The 26,015-nt window shown below is 33.6% G+C and overlaps 1 protein-coding gene across 3 annotated transcripts in view; it reads left to right on the top strand.

The window, feature by feature from the left end:
- Positions 1 to 451: 451 nt before the first annotated feature.
- TRPC4 (transient receptor potential cation channel subfamily C member 4) overlaps positions 452 to 26,015 on the top strand; it is a 223,809-nt gene continuing 198,245 nt past the window's right edge. For all 3 annotated transcript variants that reach the window (XM_011361850.1, XM_011361852.2, XM_011361854.2), the window contains exon 1: positions 452 to 1,270. The gene's annotated coding sequence lies outside the window, so the exon portion shown is untranslated. The remainder of the gene's footprint in view (positions 1,271 to 26,015) is intronic.

Here is a 26,015-nt window from a genome sequence, read left to right as displayed (position 1 = left end):
TTACTGTGTGAACACCAAAGAGATTGCCTAGGAGCTAACTTTTATCCTGAAATTTCAGTACGCTGTTGCGAGCATCTTTCTCAATTCTCATTCTCTCTCTCTCTCTCTCTCTTTCTCTCTCTCTCTCTCTCTCTCTCTCTCTCTCTCTTCCCCCCACCCCCCCCAAACACACATTCACATTCACACAAACACCACCTGAAGCCATTGATTCTCGCGCTCCTAGGCTTGCGCGCAATTTGGGTTTTATTTAATATTGGGAAACTTACTGGTTTCCTACGCTTGTTGGAAAGGCCGAGCTGGGTGGGGGTGGAACGCTGTGCTTCACTGCGTTTCTTCTTCAGTGTGTTTCTTCATTGCGACTGTCTCGATTGTTATTACTAGTGACAAGCCGCATAGTCCTGCTCTTGCTTGGGAAGTCTGACACCTTGAGGCCTGGAGACGGGGTACGCGAGCCCAGAGAAGAGGAAGTGAGAGAAGGTTTGAGAGTTGCTGAGTGCAGGTAAGGGTTACTTTTTCAAGTCGGGCGACCAGCCGCCTGGGTGCTTGTTTACTGGGGTGGGAGCAGGGCGTTCAGGAGCCGAGTCCTGGCACGAACTGAAGTCGGACATCCCTGCAGAGCCGCCGAAGTCTGGAAATGTGTCTGGCTTGCATCTAGGACTACAGAGGCGGTCTGGCCATTAATTTGCCTGGATGTCTTCTGGCTTGTGGTAAGCTCACTTGCCCAAGTGGCTGACCTCAAGCACTTGGCCCAAGGAGGCCCGGGGCTATTCCGTGGCAGCCCAGCCCGGACTGCCTGTGCGCGGGTCCCCGCCACTGCCACGCAGAGACGTACTTTGGACACTCATCTTCAGAGACTGTCCCTTCCAAGCTGGGTTTGTGCGGACCCGGGCCAGGCAGTCATCAGGTACCGAGGGCTGGATTCCCTCCTCCGGACTCATCTGTTGTCATCCGTGGGAACGCTAACTTTACCTGGAGGGATTCGTGGGGGCGGGGATGGGAGAGTTCTCCTCCTCTGGCGCTCACCACCCCCTCCAGGACTGCCCCTCCCCCGCCTCCTATGGCATCGCTCTCAGAACATCCTCTCTCCGCCCAGTTCGGTGCCATCTGCGTGGGCTCCAGCTTCGTGCATTTTCCATGGAATGCTTCGAAACTCTGTAGCGACTAAGGAAATCTCATTGGAATTTGCGAGGCGTGCTCTCAGCGGGCATAGCAACCGTTCAGCCAGTCCTTGGATCGATCCCTCTTCAGCGAGGAGATTGCAACTTTGCAGGTAAAAAGGGTGTCGCCTCAGACAGAGCTCCATTTGACCGGAGCTTCACCTCGCCTCCTTTCTGGGATCTCGGTTAAGTTTCTCAAGCTGCCTGGGAAGCCGGCTCTCTCTGGGGACGCGGACGGACATTCCTGGGGGGTTACGAGTTCAAAAAGCTCCCTCTGCATTGTTTCTCTTTAAGACTCGAGACCGGATTTGTGACGCTTTCTGTGGTAGACCTGGGCTGAGCAGGAGTTTTGGGGATGCTTCTCAGCTTCCCACCGCACCAGGCTTAAAAGCAGGGGAGAGGGCGAGGAGTGAGCCCCGGGTGTGACTAATATGGTAAACAAAGCAGCTGCAGGCATGCCACAGTGCTGGGGAGGAAGGCTGTTTTTAGCCTTTTATGCATTGGGAGAAAATGGAGGTCTTGGTGGCCGCTGGGCGTATATAAGTGAACCCTAGACTCTCTGATGCCTGAATTGGGGGAATGAAGAAAGGATAGTGATCAATACCCTGTCAATCAATTACACTCTGCATCATTTTCATTATCTATCAAGAAACAGAAACACTTTTATCCGTGTCGCTGGACCCAGGCTAGGGATTCCTAGTTTGCTTGGCAACCAATTCCACTTGACCCTGTTTACTTCTTGAGTAAATCACTGGGATTCACAGCACAACTTATTCCAGCTGTGAAGTCAGCTGCCTTTTCTTACTAGTTACTAGAGAATGCTGGAAGGGGATGGAGGGTTTGAGAAAGACGGAGAAAAGGGATCACTTATCTTGTCTGTATCCATGATGTTGTATCCACTATGTCGTATTCCTGTTCACACGATTTTTTTTAGGGAACTTTTCCCAATTAAATTTCCACACCTATAAAATGCAGCAGGTTGCTGACTGAGTAAGCACCAAGCCAAAGGAGTGAGAGGAGGCAGAAGCAATGTTTACTTGTTTTATTAAAAAGAAATTTAGAACAGACTTATAAAACTAAACAAAAAAAAAAAGAGAGAGAAATGTTTTAGGTTTCCTATCATTTTTGGCTTTCCTATCATGGTAATCATAACACAAAACATATTGCAAATTCTTTAAGAAAAATGGTTAGCTAGAGTTTTTTACTATTATTATTAAGTGAAACCTTGAGTTAACGAGAGTAAGAGTGGATATGTTAAAACACTGAAATTGTCATCACTGTATTATAATTGCTATTCAATCCTACATTTGTAATATTTGTAATGCCTAATTTTATTTGACAATAGACCAGGAAACATCCTACCCCTTAAATATTTAAGGCAAAAAATTGATAGGATATAGGGATGACTAGTACTTCAGATTTAGAACAAAAATTTAATAGGACTTTGTCAAACATTTAAAAACTATATGAATTAATGCACTTAATGCAAATCAGCAAATCAGTAGATGTTAAATGAGTTTATCAAAGTATTTTATGAAAATGTCTTAGATTAGTAAATCTTAGTACAGTGAGAAAGAAAGAAAAAAATGCTCTTACATTTTTTGAATAAGAAACCATAAAGCTGGAGAGCCTTTCAGTAGAGCTCTAGTCAGAGTTCAACTGCTCTGCTAAACTTGCGGTTGAGGAGTGAAGAGCTGACAGATTTATGCCAAGAAAGTGATGCACAAAGAGAAATACTAATAGGTCAGAGACATAAGAGGTGCTTAATACTCATTGAGTCAATAAATATAAAGTCAGATAGATTGACATTTAATATAAGGCATAGTGTGAAAATTTGTAATTGCAAATGTAGAAAAGTTCTTCCTCTTAAGTAAGAACTTGAATGCGGGCATTCATCAAAGCATAAAGTATCTAAGCTCCACAAATACAAGAAACTTATTTCTTTAGTTAAAGGTGTCAAACGTTGACAATGTTTCTAAAAATCTCAGCTATTGAAAAATAAGACAAGTTTCAATTTACTTGCTTAATGGTGTTCTCAAAGATTTTTAAGAAGTGGAATACATTTCCATGACTTATAACCTTTAAAATTTTGTATTTTTTATATTGTTTATTTCTCTGTTGAAGCTATTCCCAGAAGGTCAAGATCAAAATGCAAAGAGGAAGCTATGTGAAAATTAAAGTTCTATATTAATTTTATGCCCATTTCATTATTAAAATAGTAAGAGAGCAAATAACTTTCCATGTAAAATAACCTTATAATTCAAACTTTACATAAATAGGAAACACCAGAAACATTGCTTTCATTCTTTCTGATTAGGGGAAATCTGAATCTCTTGTTTAGTACACACATTTTAAACTTTTTAACTTACGCCCTATTATTAACATGATTCAATTTATGTCAAACCCTTAGGATTTACTAATTAATCCTACCGAATTAAAAGATATTTTCACAAATGAGTTGTTGAAAATATTGTCATGTTTTTACACCTGCATGTTTCATTGCCAGGATAATTGATGGTGATTCAGATTATCAACATTATATTTAGGAGCTGAAAAATGAATTAATCTGCCTTTCTAATTGTTGCATATATTGTAACAAAAATAAAGATATGCACAAATTTGTTCGATATTTATTCATGTGAATATCAGTGCTAAACAGATGAAGGATTTTGTAAATCAGGATAGATACACAAGCAACGTTAAACAGTAGCTAGGACAGTAAAACTGTGGACCAAATATTTTCTTATTAAATGTGACTGTTTCATTTTTTAAAAACAAACTAACGGAAGAGAAATATAATAAACTCTGAATTTTCCTTTTCCAAAATCATCATCAGCAAACATCATACAAGATCAGATTCTAATGTACATCTTGACTGTCTACATTGTCCTATCTGGACTAACTAGAAGTCAGTGTTATTCACCTATTTAATATCTATGGAAAACCCATTAAAAGTGAGATTGAGGAGACAGATCAAAATTAAAACATGTCTCTTCATCTAATTTATGCCCCATTACCTCCCCACACTAAATAAACATTAAAACTGGTAAATTCAAGCCAACTTCAATTGGACATTTACTTCTATCTAGTTGTAATAAAAAATTGCTTTAGAACGCTTTTCTCCCCTTAATGCGCTAATCCTCCCAAGTATGCTGAGCGCTGAATATTTTAAGAGACTTGAGAATATTTTGATCAGGGATATAATATCAAGGCTATATTTTTTTAATCAGCACAAATATAGACCTGGTCTCTGAAAACATTAGTACTACCAAAATAACTTTTGATGAGAACACATTTAGGAAATAAAACCATTCCTCTATAAACCTGAAAACTGAAGGCACATGAATTGAAAATCTATCAGTTTAAAGCTACTTTGTTTCTTGAACTGCTTGGTAAATGAACTGATCTATTTTTAAAAAAAATTTTTTTTAAATCTCAATGATACTTCTTAGTTCAGTTTTACTTAAATAGGAAATAAAGGAGAGATAATAGTTTCGGTTCTTGATCTGCTCTTGTAATCAAACTGTAGATGATATCCTATTAATATTAGTGTATGTTTTGTATCTTTTTAAAAAATGTTTCCTTTGAAATATAGCAGTGTCATAGAATAATGGCTTCTTGAGAGGCAACAGATGACAGACATATGGATAGCTTTACACATAAAATTAGAAATGTTAATTAAAACATTAATTTAAAAATATGCCTTGATAACTTTATCTAGCACACTGCATTCTTTTTGAGAAATGGCAAGTGCAATGAAATGTGAATCAAATACGTATTCATTATATTCTGCTTGTAGTTTACTATATTTAAAATATGTTGAAAAAGTCCCCATAAGCAATTTGCTTGAACAAATACCATCAATCATTAAAATTTACTTAAGACAGAAAAACAGGAGCTATCATGGGAAAAAAAAGAAAAGAAAAGAAAAAAGGAAGGGGCCAATATTTATAGGTACTTAATGTATGCCAGACATTATGCTAGGAGCTTAAAAAAAAAACTTTTTCTCATATTTATCTTCACATCTATTTAATATCGAAGTAGTATTACCACCTTTTAAATAAATCATCATCACGAAATGATTGAATTTCTAAAAAATCACACAGCTGTTTTGTAGTAGAGTCAGGATTTGAACCCATGTCTACTTGATTCTAAAGCCAATATTCTTTTTATTTAATTCTTACAGTTTCTAAGATAAAATTAGTAAACTTTTAACAAGATTCATAAATTCATTGGATTCTTACAGCTATTTCTTTAATTTTTCAAACAATGTAACATCAGAACATAAACAAACCCATTATGAATCTAGAATTTGAAACGATACTCTCTAACTGAAGCTCTATCAGTTTTGAAACACAGGAAATAAGCCACTCACCTCAAGAAGGTTGTTATCAAAATTATTTTCTTTTTTACTCATGAATATAAATACGCTATATGTGGAAGGGAGTAAAAATTCTATTTTCATGAACAAAATTCAAGGTTATAAATTTTTCTTTAAATAGTCATGAGATATAATTTCTAAATAAAAGTTCTCTTTCAAAACTTCAGAACATCTGTAGGCTGTCAATAAAACATTTTTCTTTATAGAAATAGCAATCATGTTAAGACATGTTAGGTTTATATTGCATCTTATCAATGTCATATAAAATTTCTATACAAGTGTTTTGTCTTAATTTTATCTGAAATGTTAATTGCCTATTTATTTTTAATGTCCCTTGATAATTAATGAGGGTAGCTCTCATTAATACATCCTAGAAGACATCTATCAGCTGATAGCACATTTTAAGAAATTTGCCATGTTTTCTAAACATATACCTGCAGTTCAAACTGATGTGCTTATGTCCAAAGACCTATTGATACAGAAACTGAATAGTTTTTTTGAGTGTATGTAATGCCATTACAACGATTAACACTAAAGTGGTAACCATCCAATAGATATTGTTGAATATTATTAAATGAATAATTGAATAAATAGATTAATGACACATGAGCAAGCTCTTCATCTTTGTATTTTTTGGCAAAGTTCCCTCTGTATTGCTTCCTATCAAAATGTTCTCTAAGCGCATAAGCCTAGGTCAATATTACTGTCTCCTTTAAAATTTCCTTTCTGTCTTCAGTTGGGTAGGGCTCTACCTCCTGAACTAAACAGTAACACTTTTAAGAAACCCAAAGGATGCTCAAAAAAATGTGTAAGTTTTTAACTGAATTTGATTTTCATAAATATTATGCTTTTGTAATTGAGAATAATTAATTTCACAGGTTATAATACTATAGTTGGCTGGATCCGGGGCTGGATTTGTTTATATAATGAAGCCAGTTATAATAACGACATTGTATTTATGTGATACATTGAATACCATATTATTACTAAAAAAACAACTCACAGTTATTCAATGGACATAACTTCCAGTCAGCTAGATACTCCATAATACTCATTTTCACATGACTTATATGACTAATTATTAATGTGTTCTAATTTAAGTGGTGCTGTATTGGAATTCTTAACAGAGAGTTTCTGTTCCATTATACCATGAGAAGTGTGGTTCGAGTTGAAAGAAGACAGATACAAATATTTCTCAGGAATACCTACAGTGAACTAAAAAAAGTCAGAGATTTCTTTGGAATGATTATATTTGGCAAATTAAGTTGAGAATTCATGTCAAAGACTTAACAGTACATGATGTCCAATTGTGGATGACATGAGTTTTTTTTTTTTTTAAGTCTTTTCATTCTGCTATATAGAGATTAGAATTGTTACAAATTAAAGTACACGAAAAGTTTTGAGATACTGTGCTACATTTTTAATATATGTTACCTCTAAATGATAGTAGTGAAATAACACAACTATGTGCATACCAGAATCATAGTTTACAGCACATTGCATTGTAATTTTTATTTTCACAGAATTAGTATTAGTGATCAATACATGGTTTTTGAATAAAAAGCATGAATGGAATAAATGAATGTATGGGTGATTGGTCTGCTCTTAAGCTCAATCTCTTTATTTTGCCTTGCTATTCTTTCAAGTAACTGGGCATATACCAATATGAATCCCAAAAAAACATGATGAGAGGAAGGGTATAGTGCATAGTGTACATTGAATAAAGAATGGGGAATCAGTCATGCTTTATATATAATCATTCCCACTGTGTCAGCATGGGTATCATTTATGTAAATATCTTTTTCATGCTAGGTGGAGCGAAACTGCACACACTGAAGATCACATTGAAAACATTAACCGAATGCTCTTCTGTGGTAGTTGTAGTTTGAGTAGTTGTAGTTTGACAAGCACATTTTTTTTTCACCTAAAGTCATATACATACATACATAGATTGCTATGTAAGTAATAATTAATAAAGAGTGGAAGACTGCTTCTAGGTGATAAGCTCTTAAGGTAATGCCTACAGATCAATGATCAGAGATAAGAGGATACAGATTGTTAGCAAAGAGTGTAGAGTAGCCCATAAAAGACAGTTGAAGTCATTTGCCAATATCTGTAACTGTAAAATGATTCGATATGTAATAAATGACTTGGAAGATCATCTAGTTCAAAAAGCTGTTTATAAGTAAGACTCGAATCTTTTAAAATTATTTTTATAATATATTATATGTATACACACATATAGGATTCTTTTTAAAGACTTATTTAATGCATGACATTACTCTTCCAGATGCTGAGACTACAGAGAGGTACATATTTTCTTTTTCTTTAGGATTTCAAACAAAGGAGTCTCATAAACCTCTTATTACCATGTTCTAGTATCTCATAATCTTAGAGACATTTTACTGTTCTATTTTCTCTTGATCTTTTCTCATGGTAAAGGAGAACTCATTAAGAAAATAACACAATCATATTAAAATAAATATAGTATATACTTGGAATTAAAAAAAATGGGTCATCATGGGAGAAATCTAAATGCATCCTTCTTGCTTCAAATTACTGTTTCCTATGAGTAGAACCTAGGTTTTCCAACTGTAAAATTTAAACATTATTGATACTATTAAAGATAGTGCTTTCCTTTTATATATTTATTACAATATCGCCATCCAAAGATTTTAGAACATAAGTTGTTTTCCAAAGACTCTTTGGATTTGTGGTGATACATTCACATTTTGCCCAATCCTCCTTGGAACCAATGAAGTCAACCAAAGAGAAGTAGCCAGTTTTAGAGCAGAGAGGTAAGGACTTGCATATTCACCCCTGTACCTTTGCCTTGAGACATTTAAAATAAAAAAACTTGACTTGGGATAGTCTCAGAAGGGCGAATCCATTCTGGAATGATTTAGGAGTTCTCAGTATCCACTGTTCATGTTTTCTAGTAAGCTCTTCTGTCTGCACCTGAGAATGTATTGAAGATCTTGAAACAGACCATCTTTCTCATGGTCTTAAATATTGGGACCAAAATAAAGGATTGGACTAGCTATATTAATCTTTTTTAAATTTCTTTTTTGGGTATTTACATTTCTAGGCCTACTCAATCTTAGCCAGAATTTTCGCTTTCTGAGTCATTATATGAAATAATCATGGTGCCTACCTCTAAGCCTCTGAGATCCTCTACAATTAAAGTAAAAGGAATATTTCTAAAGAACATTTTAGAGTTATTGTTATTTTATTGGATTTTGAATAGCTTTGTTCCTAAAAATATGTCCTTCTGCAAGTGCTGCATTAGAAGAAAATGTTGGTAGGAGGGGAAGACTTATTTGATTATTTGCTTCATTTAAATCTCACAGCTTAAGCTTAACATTTTGATTTGTAATATGAAAAATTAGAGAGCTGAACTTCATATTTGTATTTAGCATTCTAACACGTTCTTGAAACAAAGTGAACCAGCAAATGATTTTGCCCTTTTATGAATAAAAGAAGCTGTAATGAAAAAAGTGTTTTATTATAAAAGTAATTATAATAAAGAATTTTTGTAACATATAAAATATCAACAACTTTAACTTGAAGAATAAAAATCATTTTGTATTCTGTCGTACTTCACAGTGAACCATTAAAACCAGAACTTGAAGCATAACTTTCTACTATAAATACATTCTTACTAGTTACTACATGACTGTTATTAAAATATTGAATGCAATTAAATATTGAAAATTCATCTTTTTAGAATAATAGTTAATGGTAATAATTTTTGGCAACTCAAAATGCAAAAGAGATTTTTTTATAATATAATATTTTAGCCTGTGATTTTTTTAAAACCTAAAGATCTACAAAGTAAAAATAGGAGCAGGAGACAACTTGATTGAGAAGATATAAAGAAAGTGAGTATTTGAAATGATTCATTGTTGAATAACCTGGATCTATTTGAAACACATAATCTTAATTCATTTCAGTTTATTTAAAGAATGTTATTTAAAAGATGACCTTCATTATTATAATGCTGTCTGTCTTAAGATTCAAAAGAAAATCTCATCAATAAAATATACAAGAATTGTGTATCAAAATTAACGTGATTAAAGAGAATCTCAACTCATAAAATGCATAGGTATTAATTAGCTTTTAGAAGTGTTTCAGGGTCTGTCAGGATTTATTTTGATCATTTTAATTATAATGAAATGGATATAGAAGTATACTTAACACAGTGACTGCTCAAAGGGTTTCATATGCCCTGTAGTTCATTTCCAATACAACATTCGACAGTAGGCACTCCATCAGTACTCTACTTACAGATAGAAACCCTTCATTGTCTATTTGGTCCTGGGTTTATGGCTCCTCCCTCATGGACTGGAGGCTATGACAGGGGAGTTGCCACTTATAAATCCACATTTCCTGCTTCTTCAACCACACCAGGACATTTCCACATGTATATTGCAAGGATGATGAACATTTATTCTGAACATTTATAAAATTGTGGTAAGATTCCGTGTTCAAGGTGAAATTTAATTGTAACTTCTATAAAATTAAAACTTCTGATGAAATACCATTACTAGTTTATTTCTTTAGATTAGAGATAGATTTGTGTTTTTTTGCAACACAAATAAAATTTATTGACTTCTTATCAAGTCCAAGGTAGTGTCCTAAGTATTTTACATGTATTAATTTATCTTTATATTTTTCTAATTAAATTTATTGGGATGACATTGTGAAATAAAATTATACAGGTTTCAAGTGTACAATTCAATAATACATCATATGTATATTGATTGAATTGTGTGTTCACCACCCAAAGTTAAATTTCCTTTTGTTACCTTATATTAGACCCTCTTTACCCTTATCTACTCACCTCCCAGCCCCTATTATCTCTGGTAACCGCTAAACTGCTGTCTATGTCCCTGAGTTTTTGTTTGTTTGTCATGTTTGTTTGTCGTTTTCAGTTTTGTATCCCACATATGATTGAAATTAAATGGTGCTCAACTTTTTCTATCTGATTTATTTTGCTTAGCATGATAATCTCAAGATCCACCCGTGTTGTTGCAAGTGGTAGTATTTCATCTTTTCTTATGACTGAATGATATTCCATTGTACATAGGTACCACATTTTCTTCATCCAATCATATATCACAGGGCACTTCCATTGTTTCCATGTGAATAATGCTGCAATGGACATTGGGGTGCATATGTCTTTATGAATAAATGTTTTCAATTTTTGAATGGGTAAAGAATCAGAAGAGAGGTTATTGGGTCATATGGTAATTCTATTCTTAATTTTTTGAGGAACTTCCATACTGTTTTCCATAGTGGCTATACCGACTTGCATTCCCACCAGCAGTGTATGAGGGTTCCTTTTCCCCCACAACCTCTTCAACACTTGTTATTACTTGTCCTGTTGATGATAGCCATCCTAACTGGTATGAGGTGTTATCTCATTGTGGTTTTGATTTGCCTTTCCCAATTAGCTAGTGAAGTTGAGTACTTTTTATGTCTGTTGGCCATTTGTATGTCTTCTTGGGACAGGTGTCCGTTCAGGTCCTCTGCCCATTTTTTAACTGGATCTTTTTTAATGTTGAGTTGTATGAGTTCTTTATATATTTTGGATATTAGCCCCTTGTTGGAGGCGTTGTTTGCAAATATCTTCTCCCATTCAGTTGGTTGCCTCTTTGTCTTGTCTATGGTTTTTTTTTTTTTTTGCTGTGCAGAAGTTTTTTAGTTCGATATAGTCTCATTCATTTATTTTTGCTTTAATTCCCTAGCCTTTGAAGTTAAATTCATAAAACTAAATCCAAGGTCCACGAGTTAGTACCTGTGTTTTCTTCTATGCAATTTATTGTTTCAGATCTTCCGTTAAGGTCTTTGATTTGTTTTGAGTTAATTTTGGTGTGTGGTGACAGATAGCAGTCTAGTTTTATTTTTTTGCATGTGGCCTTTCAATTTTCCCAGCACCATTTAATCAGGAAACTTTCTTTTCTTTTTCTAATGTATTTAAGAAAAAAAAAAAAAAATAAGCTAAGAGGGATTAAGGAAAGGATTTTAAGAAAGGAAATTTCATATCGTTACATTTTTCCTTGGTGTACAAGGAAGGGCACAGTGAATTTAATATTCTGTTCAAGAAAAATGATGACTTGTACTCTCTGCTTCATTACAAGGAAAAAAAATCCAGCCATTTCTGGCCATTTTTGTGTTTTATACTAAAATGAACACACTATAATCATAAGGATAAATATTAAAATTATTCACTACATATATGAATATTTTCAAATGTCTTATCCAAGACAGCATAATACTTAAGCTATATTACTAATTTACTAATCATAGCTATTTACTTTTTTAAAGTTTAACATTTTAATTCATTCAACTCATATTTTAAATTTATTTTCCCTAAAATTTTAATAGCACTTTGAAAGTGTTTGCTGATTAGTTGAAATAAATAACCATAAAAAATATTTATCTAACATCTGATGAGCTATTTTTGTCTTTATTTCTTATCCTAGAATAGATTGAATTAAATTCGAGGGGTACTATATTCATCTTTAAAAAAATAAATTTTACACATGCTGGCACATACATTTTGGGGGGCAGGGGGAGTGGACTGAACTAGATAGATTTAATTTTTTTATATATTTTTATTTTTATTATTTATGCCTACAGCACCTGGTCTTCCTAGGTGGTCTCCCATTCAAGTACTAACTAGGTCTGACCCTGCTTAGCTTCTGAGATCAGACATTGGGCTTGTTCACAGTGGCATGGCTGTAGACCATGGACTGTGGCTCCACTGGGGAGTGAACCCAGGACCTTCTGCATGTAAAGCAGACATGCTAACCACTACACTATGGAACTACGTCCATATTTTTCAAGAACAATTATATATCTGTTCTATTTTCTATTTTAGTTTTTTAAAAATTTAAATTGCAGATATCATAACTGCTGCTTTTAGATGCTCTATTCTATTCCTTCTAGCAAAACCATGTTTCTGTGGAGAAGTAAGGGTTCTCTTTACTATGTTTAGTGTCAGTGAATTTTGTCAGTGGCGATGAATTTTCTAAGTTTTTGTTCAATCAAAAATGTCTTTATTTTCAGCTCATTTTTAAAGTTATTTTCATTGGGTGGAATATTCTAGGTTGGACATTATTTCAGTGAATATGTCATTCAATTGACATTAGACTTTATCATTTCTGTTGAGAAGTCAGCTTCCATCTGATTGTTACTCCATTGAGAGCAATGTGTTCTTTATTTTTTGGTTGCTTTTATGTTTTCTTTTAGTATTTTTTTTTCAGGAGATTTTTAATAATGTGCCTAGGTGATTTATTTGGATTTCCACTGCTTGACATTTGGAACATTTCTTATATGTCTTGATATCTTTCATTAATTTTAGAAAAGTCTTGGTCTTCATTTCTTCAGATATAGTTTTGGATTTTTTTTCTTTACCCCTTAAGGCCAACAATTACACATGTTTTTACCTTTTTACTCTGTGCCGTATTTCTATTATCCCTTTAATTCTTCTTTTAATGTTTTTTCCATTTATTTCTGCTCTCTGTGCTATAATCTGGATACTTTTTATAGCCTCATCTTCCCATTCATGAATTCTCTCTCTTTTTGGATCATGTCTTAAATGTTGTTAAACTTATTTATTATTAATTTCAATTATTGAATTTTTCACATCAAGCATTTTAATTTTATTAATTTTATATATTTTTAGATCCTTCATAAAGTATTCTATTTTGTCTAATTTCTGAAGATTCTTGAATATTTTCTTTAAAGCCTGAAGCTGATACCTTCAATAACAGGATTATGTTTTGGTCTGGTTTTCTTAATATTTTCTTGGAAAGCTACATAGGTTTTATTTAAAGGTGAAAAATGTGTATCAAAAATTGTAGAAGCTTTGCCATCCTCTCTCAAAGAGGATATACCCTATCCTCTGGCTGACAGATAGTATGGAGTAGACATCTTAATCCAATCACAAATTGAGCTGCTTAGCTGCTAATTTTCAGACTTTTCATGGCTCTATGAATCCCTGGTTGACTCCATTAATATGTTATAGGTCTCCAGAGTCTGAGAACTGTGGCCATTTAACAAGACTACTTCTCCTTGCAGGTTCCTGAATAATGAATTTTGTCTCAACATTTTGTGAGATTTCGTGCTCTAATTTTCAGAAGTTTTCTGATAAGTGTCTTACTTATTTTCCTGCAAAGCTTAATTTTTAATGAATGCCTCAAGAGAAGAAGTGCTGAATGTGACACTCACTTCCATCTGTCTTCCTTCTTACTGGACATGGAAATCTGACGTTCTTGTTGCCCCAGCAAATGCTTTGAGAGGAAACATGGTTTGTAGAAGATCAATCCATCTCTCTGTAGTTTCTCTCTGAGCTCTCGGCTCCCTAAGTCCTAATTAACTCTGCAACTCTTCTTTAGAAAGAGGTTTGTTTATTGGGTTGTTTGTTTATATTTACCGAGCTTTTCTAGGCTTTACCAGAATGAATTTTAGTCCTTTATATCAGGTCAGGAGTTTCCAACCTGCCGGCCACAGAAGAATAGTGGTCTGTGGGCCACACAATAGGAGGTGAATGGTGGGGGCAAGCAAGTGAAGCTTCATCTGTATTTGCAGCCACTCCCCAGTGCTAGCATCACCGCCTCAGCTCCACCTCAGGTCATCAGGCATTAGATTTTCATAGGAGCACCGGTCCTTGATGCAAAAAAGGTTGGGGACTGCTGCATTTGATTCTCATAAGAGCACGGACCATAGCAGAGAGGTTTGACTGCACAGTGACCATAATAAATCAGTTGCTTGCAGACTCATATCAAAACCCTATCAGTGAACGGCAATGATAAACTGCATCTGGTGGCAGGCTTTATAGGGGCAAGTGAGTTTCTGTACTTCAATTGTACAGCTACATCTGGTGGCATCTGATTCTTCATTATAGTGAGTCATATGTAATAATAATAAAAATAAAGTCACAGTAAATATAATATACTTGAATCATTCTGAAACTATCCCCCCAACCCAAGTCCATGAAAAATTGTCTTCCATGAAACCAGTCTCTGGTGCCAAAAAGCTGGGAACTGCTGCCCTATATGCCATTTCATCACAGTCAGAAACTTAAGTCCTTCTTATATATTTGACTTTAATGCTTAAAAATTTAGTCAAAATGTTTTTTTTAAAAATGTTCTGTTATGGTACAGTATAGGTATATAGCTATACAGCTATACCCATAGAGAGATGCATATAGCAACTGTGAAAGAATTTTGGAACTTTTAACATGAATTTTTATTAGCACAGTAGTAACATTATTCTTGCAAAATTATGAAGTCTTTGATATTGGAAATGAAACAACCACTTTAAAGCTATTTTGTATAAAATAATAAACTCTAAATAAAATTATATTAATGTGGCACAAATCAATTGTAATTAAGTTCCGACTAATAGCTCTTTTTTATTGAATAGTAAATACACTATTAACTGAACAGAAAATAGAGGCAATATAATTCAGTAGCAATTTGACCTCTGTCATTGAGGTGAGACTTTTTTTTAGGACTGTGGTTTTCTGAGTAATCTTCATTTCTCCCATTCGAAGTCCATTATAAAAGGAAGGGAAAGTGCTATCACTCACTGCTGTTTGTTATACTTATAACTGTTATTGCTAAAATTGCCTAAGACTTGATAGAATAGATTTCCTTAAAGTTTCTCTGCAAATGTGCCTAACACTATATTGCACCAGATCGTATAACATCATCCAAACCTGCTTTTGAAACACCAACTCTGATTTTACCATCTCTATCATTGCAGCATGTGGTTAATGTAACTACTAGTTGTTTTCATGTGATCCAAATCAAATCTTGTTTACCTTGATATATGCATTATTTGTCTTTTTAAAAATATATATGCTGTCTACGGCCATGCCACCCTGAACAAGGCCAATCCCATCTGATCTCGGAAGCTAAGCAGGGTCGGGCTTAGCTTAGCTGGTTGGATGGGAGACCACCTAGATAGACCAGGTACTGTAGGTGTAAAAAATTAAAAAAAAAGGAGGGATCATAAGCTGACAAGTTCCTTGCTTTAGTTTTAATAGATGCAAAGGTGGATAAGGAGAATGCTATCTTCACCATACAGACTTGGCCATGATTCAATCCCTACACAGGATGGTTTTAGCTCCAGCCTGACAAAGTGAGAGTTAGGTTATCAGTGCTAAACTTCCCTGGACTGGAGAATCTAAATTTTTTCCACAGCCTCACCACCTCAGCTCTACCTCAGATAATCAGGCATGAGATTCTCATAGGAGCATTTGTCCCTGGTGCCAAAAAGTTTGGGGACTGCTGCATTAGAGTCTCATAAGAACATGGACCCTATTGTGAACCCAATTTTTTTCATTTTGAGTTTAATATTGGTTTTGAGTACAGCGAGGCCTTGCAGATGGCCTAGGTGAAGTATCATTTAGGTTTGCTCAAAAGATAGTGAGAAGTTCGATTGTATTCTAGACTCAGTGCTGGTTGGTCATGTCCCAGAAAGGAGATCCATGTTTATCTTTTGAACTGAAATTTTTAACCTATATATCTGTCCAAAATTTGATGTCATGGTTGTGACCATGGTTCTTAACACTCCATCTGCTACCATGGAAAGGAGTTCATCTCATGGTCAGTAGCATGTATACCATCTCTGAGCTTCAGAAGAGCCCATCCTAAAGCCAGAATTCCCTTTCAGTGGAATATCTTGGCCACCAACCCCAAGATTCATCTAAGTTGTTATATGTATAAATAGTTTATTCATTTTTTTCTCAGTAGAATTCTATGATGTAGATGAAATACCATTTTCATATCAGTTGCAACAACAACAAGGACAAGCTGGAAGGCATAAAGATCCAGGGTCACACTTCACCCCATCCTGAACTACCTTTCTATCAAGAATCTGGGCACCATAGCTGCATGCCCAGTCTCCTACCCAGGAAACCTATAGATTTTATCTAATTGTGGAAACCAGGCCTTTGCAATGGGCTGAAATGGGACTTCAGCCAACTTCCTGGTACATCTGGAGGGAGGTAATCAGGCTTCCCCCAACGTTGTGGTATGCTATCTGGAGGATTTTAGGGAATTCTGGACACCTAGGACACTCCTTGAGGAAAGAACAGATATTTGAGGTCTCTCAAACCTGACCATCTCATTTTTACTCCTTACCTGTAAAAAGCAAATACTTTAGCCCTTAATTCTTTCTGGCTTGAGTGCTTTCTTTTCCATGCACCATATAGATTTGCCAGAAAGCCATCATGCCACTTTTCTTAGTACTAATGACCAAGAGCGCCTTCTCACAGACCTCCCTGGTCTGCTCGAAGGCTTTCTTGGATAAAGACTTCGCTAAAGTTTCAGTTATCTTCTAACTGGATCTGTTTCTCCCCAGATGATGGGATGTGGGGGGTGGGTAGGGAGGGGAGTATAATATTGCAACTGTCTAAATATTTTTTCCACTTTATTGAAGTATAATTGAAAAATAAAATTGCAAGATATTTAAAATGTACACTGTAGTGATTTGATATATATACTCATTGTGAAAAGGTTACCACATCTAGTTAACATATCCAGCACCTTATATATGTATCTTTTTTGATGAGAACATTTATGTTCTATATTCTTTGCAAATTTCAATTATACAATACAGTTTTATCAGCTGTAGTCACCATGTCATACATTATATCCTCAGACCTTATACATCTTCTAGCTGAAAGTTTGTAACCTTTTACCAACCTCTCCCAGTTTTTCCACCCCACGCCCCAGCCTTTGGCAACCCCCTTTATATACTCTATTTCTATGAGTTTGACTTTTTTAGATTCCAAATATAAGTGAGACCATATAGAATTTCTGTTTGTCTTTTTCTGTTGGGTTTATTTCACTTAGCATAATGGCCTCAAGGTCCATCCATGTTATCTCAATTGACAGGATTTCCTTCTTTCTCATTTTTAATAATGTTTCATTTGTGTGTCTGTGTGTGTTTGTATCATCTTTATCTATTCATTCATTAACAGACAGTTAGGTGATTTCTACACCTGGGCTGTTGTGAATAATGCTGCCATAAACATGGGAGTGTAGATATCTCTTTGAGATCCTCTTTTCATTTCCTTTAACTATATATGCAGAAGTAGGATTGCTGGATCATATGGTAGTTCTATTTTTAATATTTAAAAAAAATTCTACATATTTTAAACATGTACTTCTCATATCTTTAAACAATATTTGCATTAAAATTTCTAATTTTTATTAATCATCTACATTTGAAGCATTGCCTTTTAGACAAAGTCCCATTTTCTGAAACAGCTAGAAATATATATTTTTTCTGTAGTAGCAGATACCTGACAACAGTAACAATGGAAAAGTAGAATTAAATAATTTATGTGGATTTTTTTTTTTCCTGAAATCAACCTCCATTTTGTTGTTTTGATTTATTTTCCCAGCATTTTCACTGACATAACCTGTCAACAGAGTTGGAGAATAAAACAAAAACATCAAAATGCAAGAAAATACATATTATTTTCTGCTTGCAAAAATTCTGTTTAAGGTAAAATTTGTCTGAAAATTAATTATTGATGATCTGACTAATAAAAAGATCATATTTCAGACTGAAATGTGATTGTTTTTACAGTAAATTACTCTAGGAGGATGGAATATTCTGGTTGATGGAATATTATGGTTAACAGCATTTGAGAAAAATGATAGCACGATCACACACTTTCACAATGCCCGTCATTTGAATTGTCCTAAACCACTTCAGTCATTTGAGAGAAACTGATTTAAAGCCTCATATTTGATGTTTCGTATACACTAGTTTGAATCTTGACCCTCACATTCACTAACTGGATAACCTGATATAAATTACTTAATATCTCTAATTCTCAAGTTTCTCATCTATAAACTGAGACTAAAAATATCTAAAGAATAGGATAGTTGGTAAAATATGTAAAATAATATATCACAGTGCTAGGAACATAACAATCCCTCACTAAGTGACAGGATCATAGCTAATAATTTATTACCAAAATTTAATTATGAAAAGTGAATTATAGCTCACAGATTGTTTCTATGTCAAATGTAACTTTTTCATTGAAATCATGTTCTTCTCTCCCCAATGGTTAGAGATGTAGGTTAACCCTGAATGTGCATTGAAAAAACAAATAATGCCCTGGATCCTAATCACATTATTTAAAAGAGAGAGAGGCTATCAAAGTACAATTTGGAGGTCAGAAACTCATGGCTTCTGCTATAATCCTTCTCACCTGTTTTTCAGTAGAGCAAGTATTTCTCTGAACCAGGAGAGGAAAGGAAAAGGGAGCACATGATAGCTCCAGGATGGAGTGGGCAGAGCTTTAGAGTACCAAGGCATCCTGTTGGTGGAAATCCCTGCGAATCCTTCTTGGTACTGGCCTACTAGTAATTACTATAATACCGACACTACTAGTGGTTATTGAGAATGTATGTGCTTAATACATTGACTTTCTGCATATTACCCTATTTAATTCTCACACTAGCTGTATGAGGTAAGCTCTGTTAAGATTTTAACAGATAGTAGCTTCAGAAACTTACTAGGATTTCCAATTCACCTCTGTCATTACTGTGTCATTTTAGATAGATTATTCATTAAATTTATGTGTCTTTTCCTTCTTCTGTAAATGGGAAGTATTTTTGATAATTATAATCATGAATGAAGGCACTAAGTCTCAAGGCCTTATGGCAAGTATGTGCAAGTCTAGAATATGAATCTTGGTATGTATATTTTTAACTCCTCCTCAATGTTTCTCTCCATATAAGAATAAAGCACAGAGAAGTAGATGTCTATTGTCTATATACTGATTGTATCAGGGCAAAAAAAAAAAAGGTAAACTGAGTACAACGGAATAATTTTGCTATTTTCTCTTCAAATAGATAAAAAATCCTAATTTTTAGTTACAAGAACAAAAGAGGTAACAAAAGCTTATTTCTTTCATTGAACTGACCTGTATTTGAATAATTACTAAGTGCAAGACAGTATTTATCTAGATGGTGTAACCCAGGACTACTTAGGAAAAAGATATCCTAGGCTCGACTTTAACTCTGACACCTGTGACTTTACAATTCAGTGTATTCTTTAAAATATTGGTCTAGCATCTAGATCAAACTTTAGAGGACATCAGATTTCTGGGTTATGCCCCAGAGTTTCTGGTTTAGTGGATATGAGGTAGCACATGAAAATTTGCACCTCTAACGAGTTTCCAGGTAATGTTAATGATGCTGGTCACACACTGAGAACTATAATCTAGACTAGTGGTTCTTTATATCAATGTTGTAGCATTCCTATGTCAGCAAAATGGAGTTTGGTGCAAATAATTCATTATTAAATATGAAGTAGCAGTGTTTGAAAAGATGTAATCAAACATTAGAACATTTATATTTATCCTAATAATATTAAATTTATATTTAATTTTATAATATATCATGATATATTTATCAGTGTCTTGGGAATTGTGCATAGAAATAGGCTGCATATATGAATGTCATACATTTTGTGTGTTGATTCAAAAAATAAGTTTGAGAGTAACTATACTACAAACGTTTAGGTTGTCTTTTTTTTTTTTTTAATTTAGTTATCCATCTATACCTTTTATTGTTCCTTGTCACTGTCATGTCAAATTTTTCAGAGAATTCTGCTGCAGCCACTGGCTGCATACTATCTTCCTTTCTGTACAACTCCTGCCAGTATCTTGGATGTTATCAGTAACTAACAAAAGGTAGAGGAAAGAGATAAGACAAGGTATGCAAGAATAGGAAACCCATGATGTTTGCACACCATCACAAAGATGCTAGAGCAAGAAAGGTTAACTAATATAACAAAATTTTAGACAGGAGCGCAGGTGAAGCATTTTGACTTTAACAAATAAACACACTGAAGCCTCTAACACTAAAGAGAGAGATGAGTATGGATAAAGGACATGGGACAGTCATAGACCATATTTTACAGTGAAATAGAAGGTGCAATTACTTCCTAAGAGAGAAGGAGTGGTAATTTTCAGGAGGCATGAGTGAAAATTAAATGCTTGTAAGAGCCACCAAAGGGAATTGAAAAGTCATCTGACCAAAACAAGTAAAAGTAATGACTAACAACTTTGAAAGATAACTGACATTAGAATATAAATTTTATAGTGCTAAAGATTCCCATTTATTTATTTTTTGTTTTACTTTTCTTCCAGCAGCAATCAACATACAGATTTGCAAGAACAAAATCAGAGAGTACGATTTATCCAGGACTGATCCAGATATGCTCTGTTTTTTCTTCAGATATGGCAGAGAAAAAAAGCATATCCTCAGTCACTTTGTACTAATCTAAAGATACATAATGGAAACTATGTCAAAGAGAGGGTTCAGAGGCAAAATATAGATATAGATAGATATAGATATAGATATAGATAGATATAGATATAACACAAGAAATATTATCAGAACACTTTCTTGCATGTCTTAAAATTTAATTAAGAATTGACATGGAAATTAATTTATTTCAATGTGATAGTGATTGCTGTTGAGTTTGTGGGAAATAATTTTCTTAAAATAGCTTGATCATTTTTGATCCCCTATTAGTAACATCGTTTATATTTAAACATAAACTCAATGAGCAAAGTTTTGATTTTTTAATATATTAAGTAGCAAACTTCCTTAAATTAAAACATATAAAAGAGTCAAAACCAATTTAGAGTATATTTGACTGAAAGTATTTAAAAACAACACATAATTTAGAATAAGAAACAAGAATTTGGAAGTATAGATAACTAACAAAATTAAATGTCTTCTCAGTGTTGTACTCAGAGTCTTTGAAAATTGGATGGATATGTAGGACATATATTTTTATCTTTTAGAAAAAATATTTACTAATATTTATGTAGTGTGGACTGATATTACAGTATTAGTAATGATACTGTACAAGACTTAAGTCTTCTAGGAGTAACAGGATTTTAAAAAGTAACACCTTGTGTAGAAACAGGAGATATATTGACATTTTCATTAGCTATTTCTCAACTCTTTTATGTTAGATTCCTCTTTCCTGCTGGGAAATGGCAATATAATTTTTAAATCAATTCAATTGTTTAAGCAATGCAGTTCTGATTTCCAAGATTCAGGTATGCTCATTTTCCAATGTTAATTTCATATCCTATTCACTTAAAACCCTTTCTTCAAAAGAATATTTCTCTACGTTATGGCTCTTAGGCAAATGTGTCTTTTTAAAAATGTTTGTTAAAATAATTGATTTATGCTAACTATAAATTTATGCAAATATTATTTAAGTCCAAATAAAAAATTGAATATTGAGGCTTCCTATTTGAGTATTTTGAATTTTTAAAAGTTCAAGCTTAAGCTGTTATTGTTAATTAAAATTAATAGAATTCATTCATATAAAAGTACTTAATTTATGAGGGAAATGTAGTCATAACATGAAGATAAATAGTATTCCAGTAAGTAAAAAGTATTAATATATTATGATGTATAAGCACAGTTATAGAAAGTGACATTAAAGTATTACCTAAATATTTAGTACTTTGTAGGGATTTCTTATTTAAAAATAGGCGTATAGTTGCCCTCTCTTTCTAGATAAAATACAAAGAAGGTAAGGGAAAAAAGTTAACTACAACCTCAATTTTTGTTAAAATTAGAAAATGGTTAAGACCACAGAAAGCCAAAGTGTAGAGGATTATGGGAATCAGTAGAGACTGAGCAGGGCGTCATTGAGAGAAGATAACAACAACAGATCTCATAGAGTTCCAGCCAAAATATGCTTTTTACATTTGAGGCATAAAACCTTGCGAGGCTCAAAATATCTTATTTCTAACAATAAAAATAGGTTTGCAGGTGCACCTGCAGGTGGCAGCTGATCTCCTAGACCTAGAGACAAGAATAAATAAGGAACCCCTCACAGAAAACACTGTCTGTCTCTTTGGCAAAGGTGGAAGAAATAATCTTTTCATTTAAAACCCTCTAAGCTGCTCATCTTCACTGACTGTAAAGATATTAACAGCTAAATCACCTAACAGACAAAACTCTGTGTCATAAGGAAATGCCCAGATGGTTGCAATGGTTGTTCTGGTACCTCTCTCGTAGGTGAATACCATATATATAGCTCGTCCAAGCAAAAGTCACATTGTTCAATAGAGTTTTAAAAAGAACCAATATAGAAGATATATACAAAAGTATAAGTGGTCCTATGATGACTACTTGCATTTTTATTATTAACAGGAGAGAACCCTGCCACCCAAAATTTTAATTACTGTTCTGAAACAATGAAAATGTACATGATTTAATCTATAGCTATTACCAGTGATGAAATTAGTCATAATACAATAATTATTATAGTGTCATGGCAGTGGGAGTTTTATGTCTTAATTATATCTGTCCATTAGCAATATTGAAAATCTATAAATTTCAAAATATCATTAAGAAGATTATAGAAAAGTACTATTTAAATATACAATTCAAATATAATTTTGGCTATATAGGACAAATCATGATCAAATTATATTGCATCTTAATTTATAAAACATTTTTAAAGCATTTGGTTTCTCCAAAATAGACTCAGGTCGGATTAGGTGAGACTCTTGACTTTCAATTAATTAAAGTGGCAATACCTCTAACATGATTTAAATTTCACAAATCTTCATTTTATAGACTAGAATGAAAAAATGCTATTTACCTCAAGTAATTAGTTGAATTTGTTCATCTCATGCTATGTTTTCCTTATAAGGCTGTGGCCAAGGCATGTTGAGAGATTTGTTTACATTTCAGAAATGTCTTTGATAGGAATATTCTAAATGCATTTATAGTTCCAAAAATTGTTATTAATTAATGCCCAATCATAGGCCTTTTTAGTTGTAAGCTCAGAATACCCTGCTTAGAAAATTGATCCATTCCCGGTCATGGTAGCTGTAACATTAGTTTTGAAATGAAAGGACCGAATATGGTATCCGATGGTGAAACTTTGGGTCCAAGGTCATTCAAGCTATACAACTATATCTAGTTGTATATATCTATGCCTAATTTTTCATTTTTTCTCCAAATTTCTTATGGACACATTGTCTTGAACTTTATTCATAAATTTGGAGTCATGGAAGTCTGCCTGCATTTTTGTGGTTGCTTTTAAGAACAGTTTATATGACTCAGCAATCTTTCTACTGGATATGTACCCCAAAATTTTGAAAACATTTTTCCATAAAGATATATGCACCCCAATATTCATTACATTATTCAAGGTAGCCAAGACATGCAAAGAACTGAGTGTCTTTCAACAGATGATTTGGATAAAGAAGTGGCAAAATAAGTCAGACAGAAAAAATTGAGAACCACATGATCTTAGTTATGTGGTATATAAAACTGAAATCAACAAATGAACAAGACAAATAAAAACTCATAGATACAGACGACAGTTTAGTAGTTACCAGAGGTAAAGGGAGGAGGTGGGAGATAGATAAGGGTAAAGGGGATCAAATATATGGTAATTAAAGGAGATTTGACTTTGAGTACTGAACACACAATGCAACATACATATGATGTATTATTGAATTGTACACTTGAATCCTATATAATTTTATTAACCAATGTCAACCCAATAAATTAAAAAAAAACACGTCTTGACCTTTTGTTACCTTAGTCTTTCAATGGGGTCATGTTCAAATATGAATTGGGTCAACAAATAATCCATCTTGAACACTCTGTATCTTTGCTCCCTTAAGACAAATTACTTCTCTTAAGAACTTCTGCTGGTAGTTTGGGTTTTGTAAGATCATTATGGAAAGGGTTTTTTGTTGTTGTTATTGTTTTTAATAGTACTTACATAAGTCAATGATTCAATCGTGTTTTACAAAGACTCAGAGACTTTACTACAAAGTAAGCCTTTGGTAATTTTTTTCATCCAAATAAGATATTTTCTAGAAACTAACATATTTTTTACACTTCCTCTGAAAGAATCATTAGAAAAAGTAAAGAATCTACAAAATAAGGATATAAAAATTAGAAATGTAACAACTTAGGCAAAGAGCTTTTCTATTAGCTCTATTAAAGAATCTAAGCTCTTTATCACACGATTTATTCTTTTTTAATTGCGTTATAATTGACATATAACATTGTGTAAGGTTAAGTTGAACAATGTGTGTATTTGATACATTTATATATTACACTATGATTACCACAGTAGCGTTAGCTAACATCTCTACCACAACACATAATTTTTTTTTATGGTGAAAATATTGAAGATATAGTTTCTTAACAATTTTGAAGTATATAATACAATATTCTTGACTATAATCACTATGCCGTGCATTAAATCTCCAGTACTTATTCATCAACAGGTTTGTACCCTTCATTTCAGGGCTGTCAATTCTGTTCCATTTGTCCGTGTGTCTGTTTTTCTGACAATACCATGCTATTTTGATTACTGTCACTTTGTAGTATAATTTGAAGTCAGGCAATGTGATACCTTAGGGCTTATTCTTTTCTCTCAAGATTGCTTTGGCTATTTGGGGTCTTCTGTAATTCCACACAAAGGTAATGATTTTTTATCTATTTCTTTAAAACTGCCATTGGGATTTTGATGGGAATTTCATTAAATTTGACTATTGCTTTTGGTAATATGGCCATTTTAACTCTTGATTTTGGCAATCTGTAAATATGAAAAATCTTTCCATTTCTTTATGTCTTCTTCAGTTTCTTTTAATAATGTCTTATAGTTTTTAGTGTATAGGTCATGCTTCAGTAAGTTTGTTCCTAAGCATTTTATTCTATTTTTGCAATTACAAAAGGAATTTTTTTTTCATTTCTTTTTCTGAAAATTCATTGTTAACATATAGGAACACTATGGATTTTTGTACATTGATTTTATATTTGAAACTTTACTGTATTATTTTTAATAGTTTTTGATGGAGTCTTTAGGGTTTTCTATATAGAGAATCATATAATCTGCAAAAACTGGCAATTTGACAGCCTCATTCCCTATTTGGATGCCTTTTATTCTTTCTCTTGCACAATTGCTCTAGCTAGGACTTTTAATATTATATTGAACAATAGTGGTGATAGTGGACAGTTCTGTCTAGTTCCTGATCTTAGACAGAAGCTTTTAGTTTTCCATCATTAAGCATGGTATTAGCTGAGGGTTTGTCGTATATGGCCTTTATTATGTTGAAGTACTTCCCTTCTGTACTCATATGTTTTAATCATAAATGGAGCTGTATTTTGTCAGATGCTTTTTCTGCATCTATTGAGAGCCTAGAAATAAACCCCAATATATATGGACAAATAATTATTGACAAAGGAGCCAAAACCATACAATGAAGAAAAGAAAGCCTCTTGATTAAATGGTGCTGGGAAAATTGAAAAGCCACATGCAAAAGAATAAAACTAGACAGCTATACGTCACCATACATCAAAATTAACTCAAAACAAATCAAAGACCTTAACGGAAAATCTGAAACAATAAATTGCATAAAATAAAACATA

This window comes from Pteropus vampyrus, unplaced genomic scaffold (assembly GCF_000151845.1).
Source record: "Pteropus vampyrus isolate Shadow unplaced genomic scaffold, Pvam_2.0 Scaffold71, whole genome shotgun sequence".
NCBI classification, from domain to species: Eukaryota; Metazoa; Chordata; class Mammalia; order Chiroptera; family Pteropodidae; genus Pteropus; species Pteropus vampyrus.
Note: the sequence above shows the minus strand (reverse complement) of the source record. Positions and strands in the feature narration are given on the sequence as shown.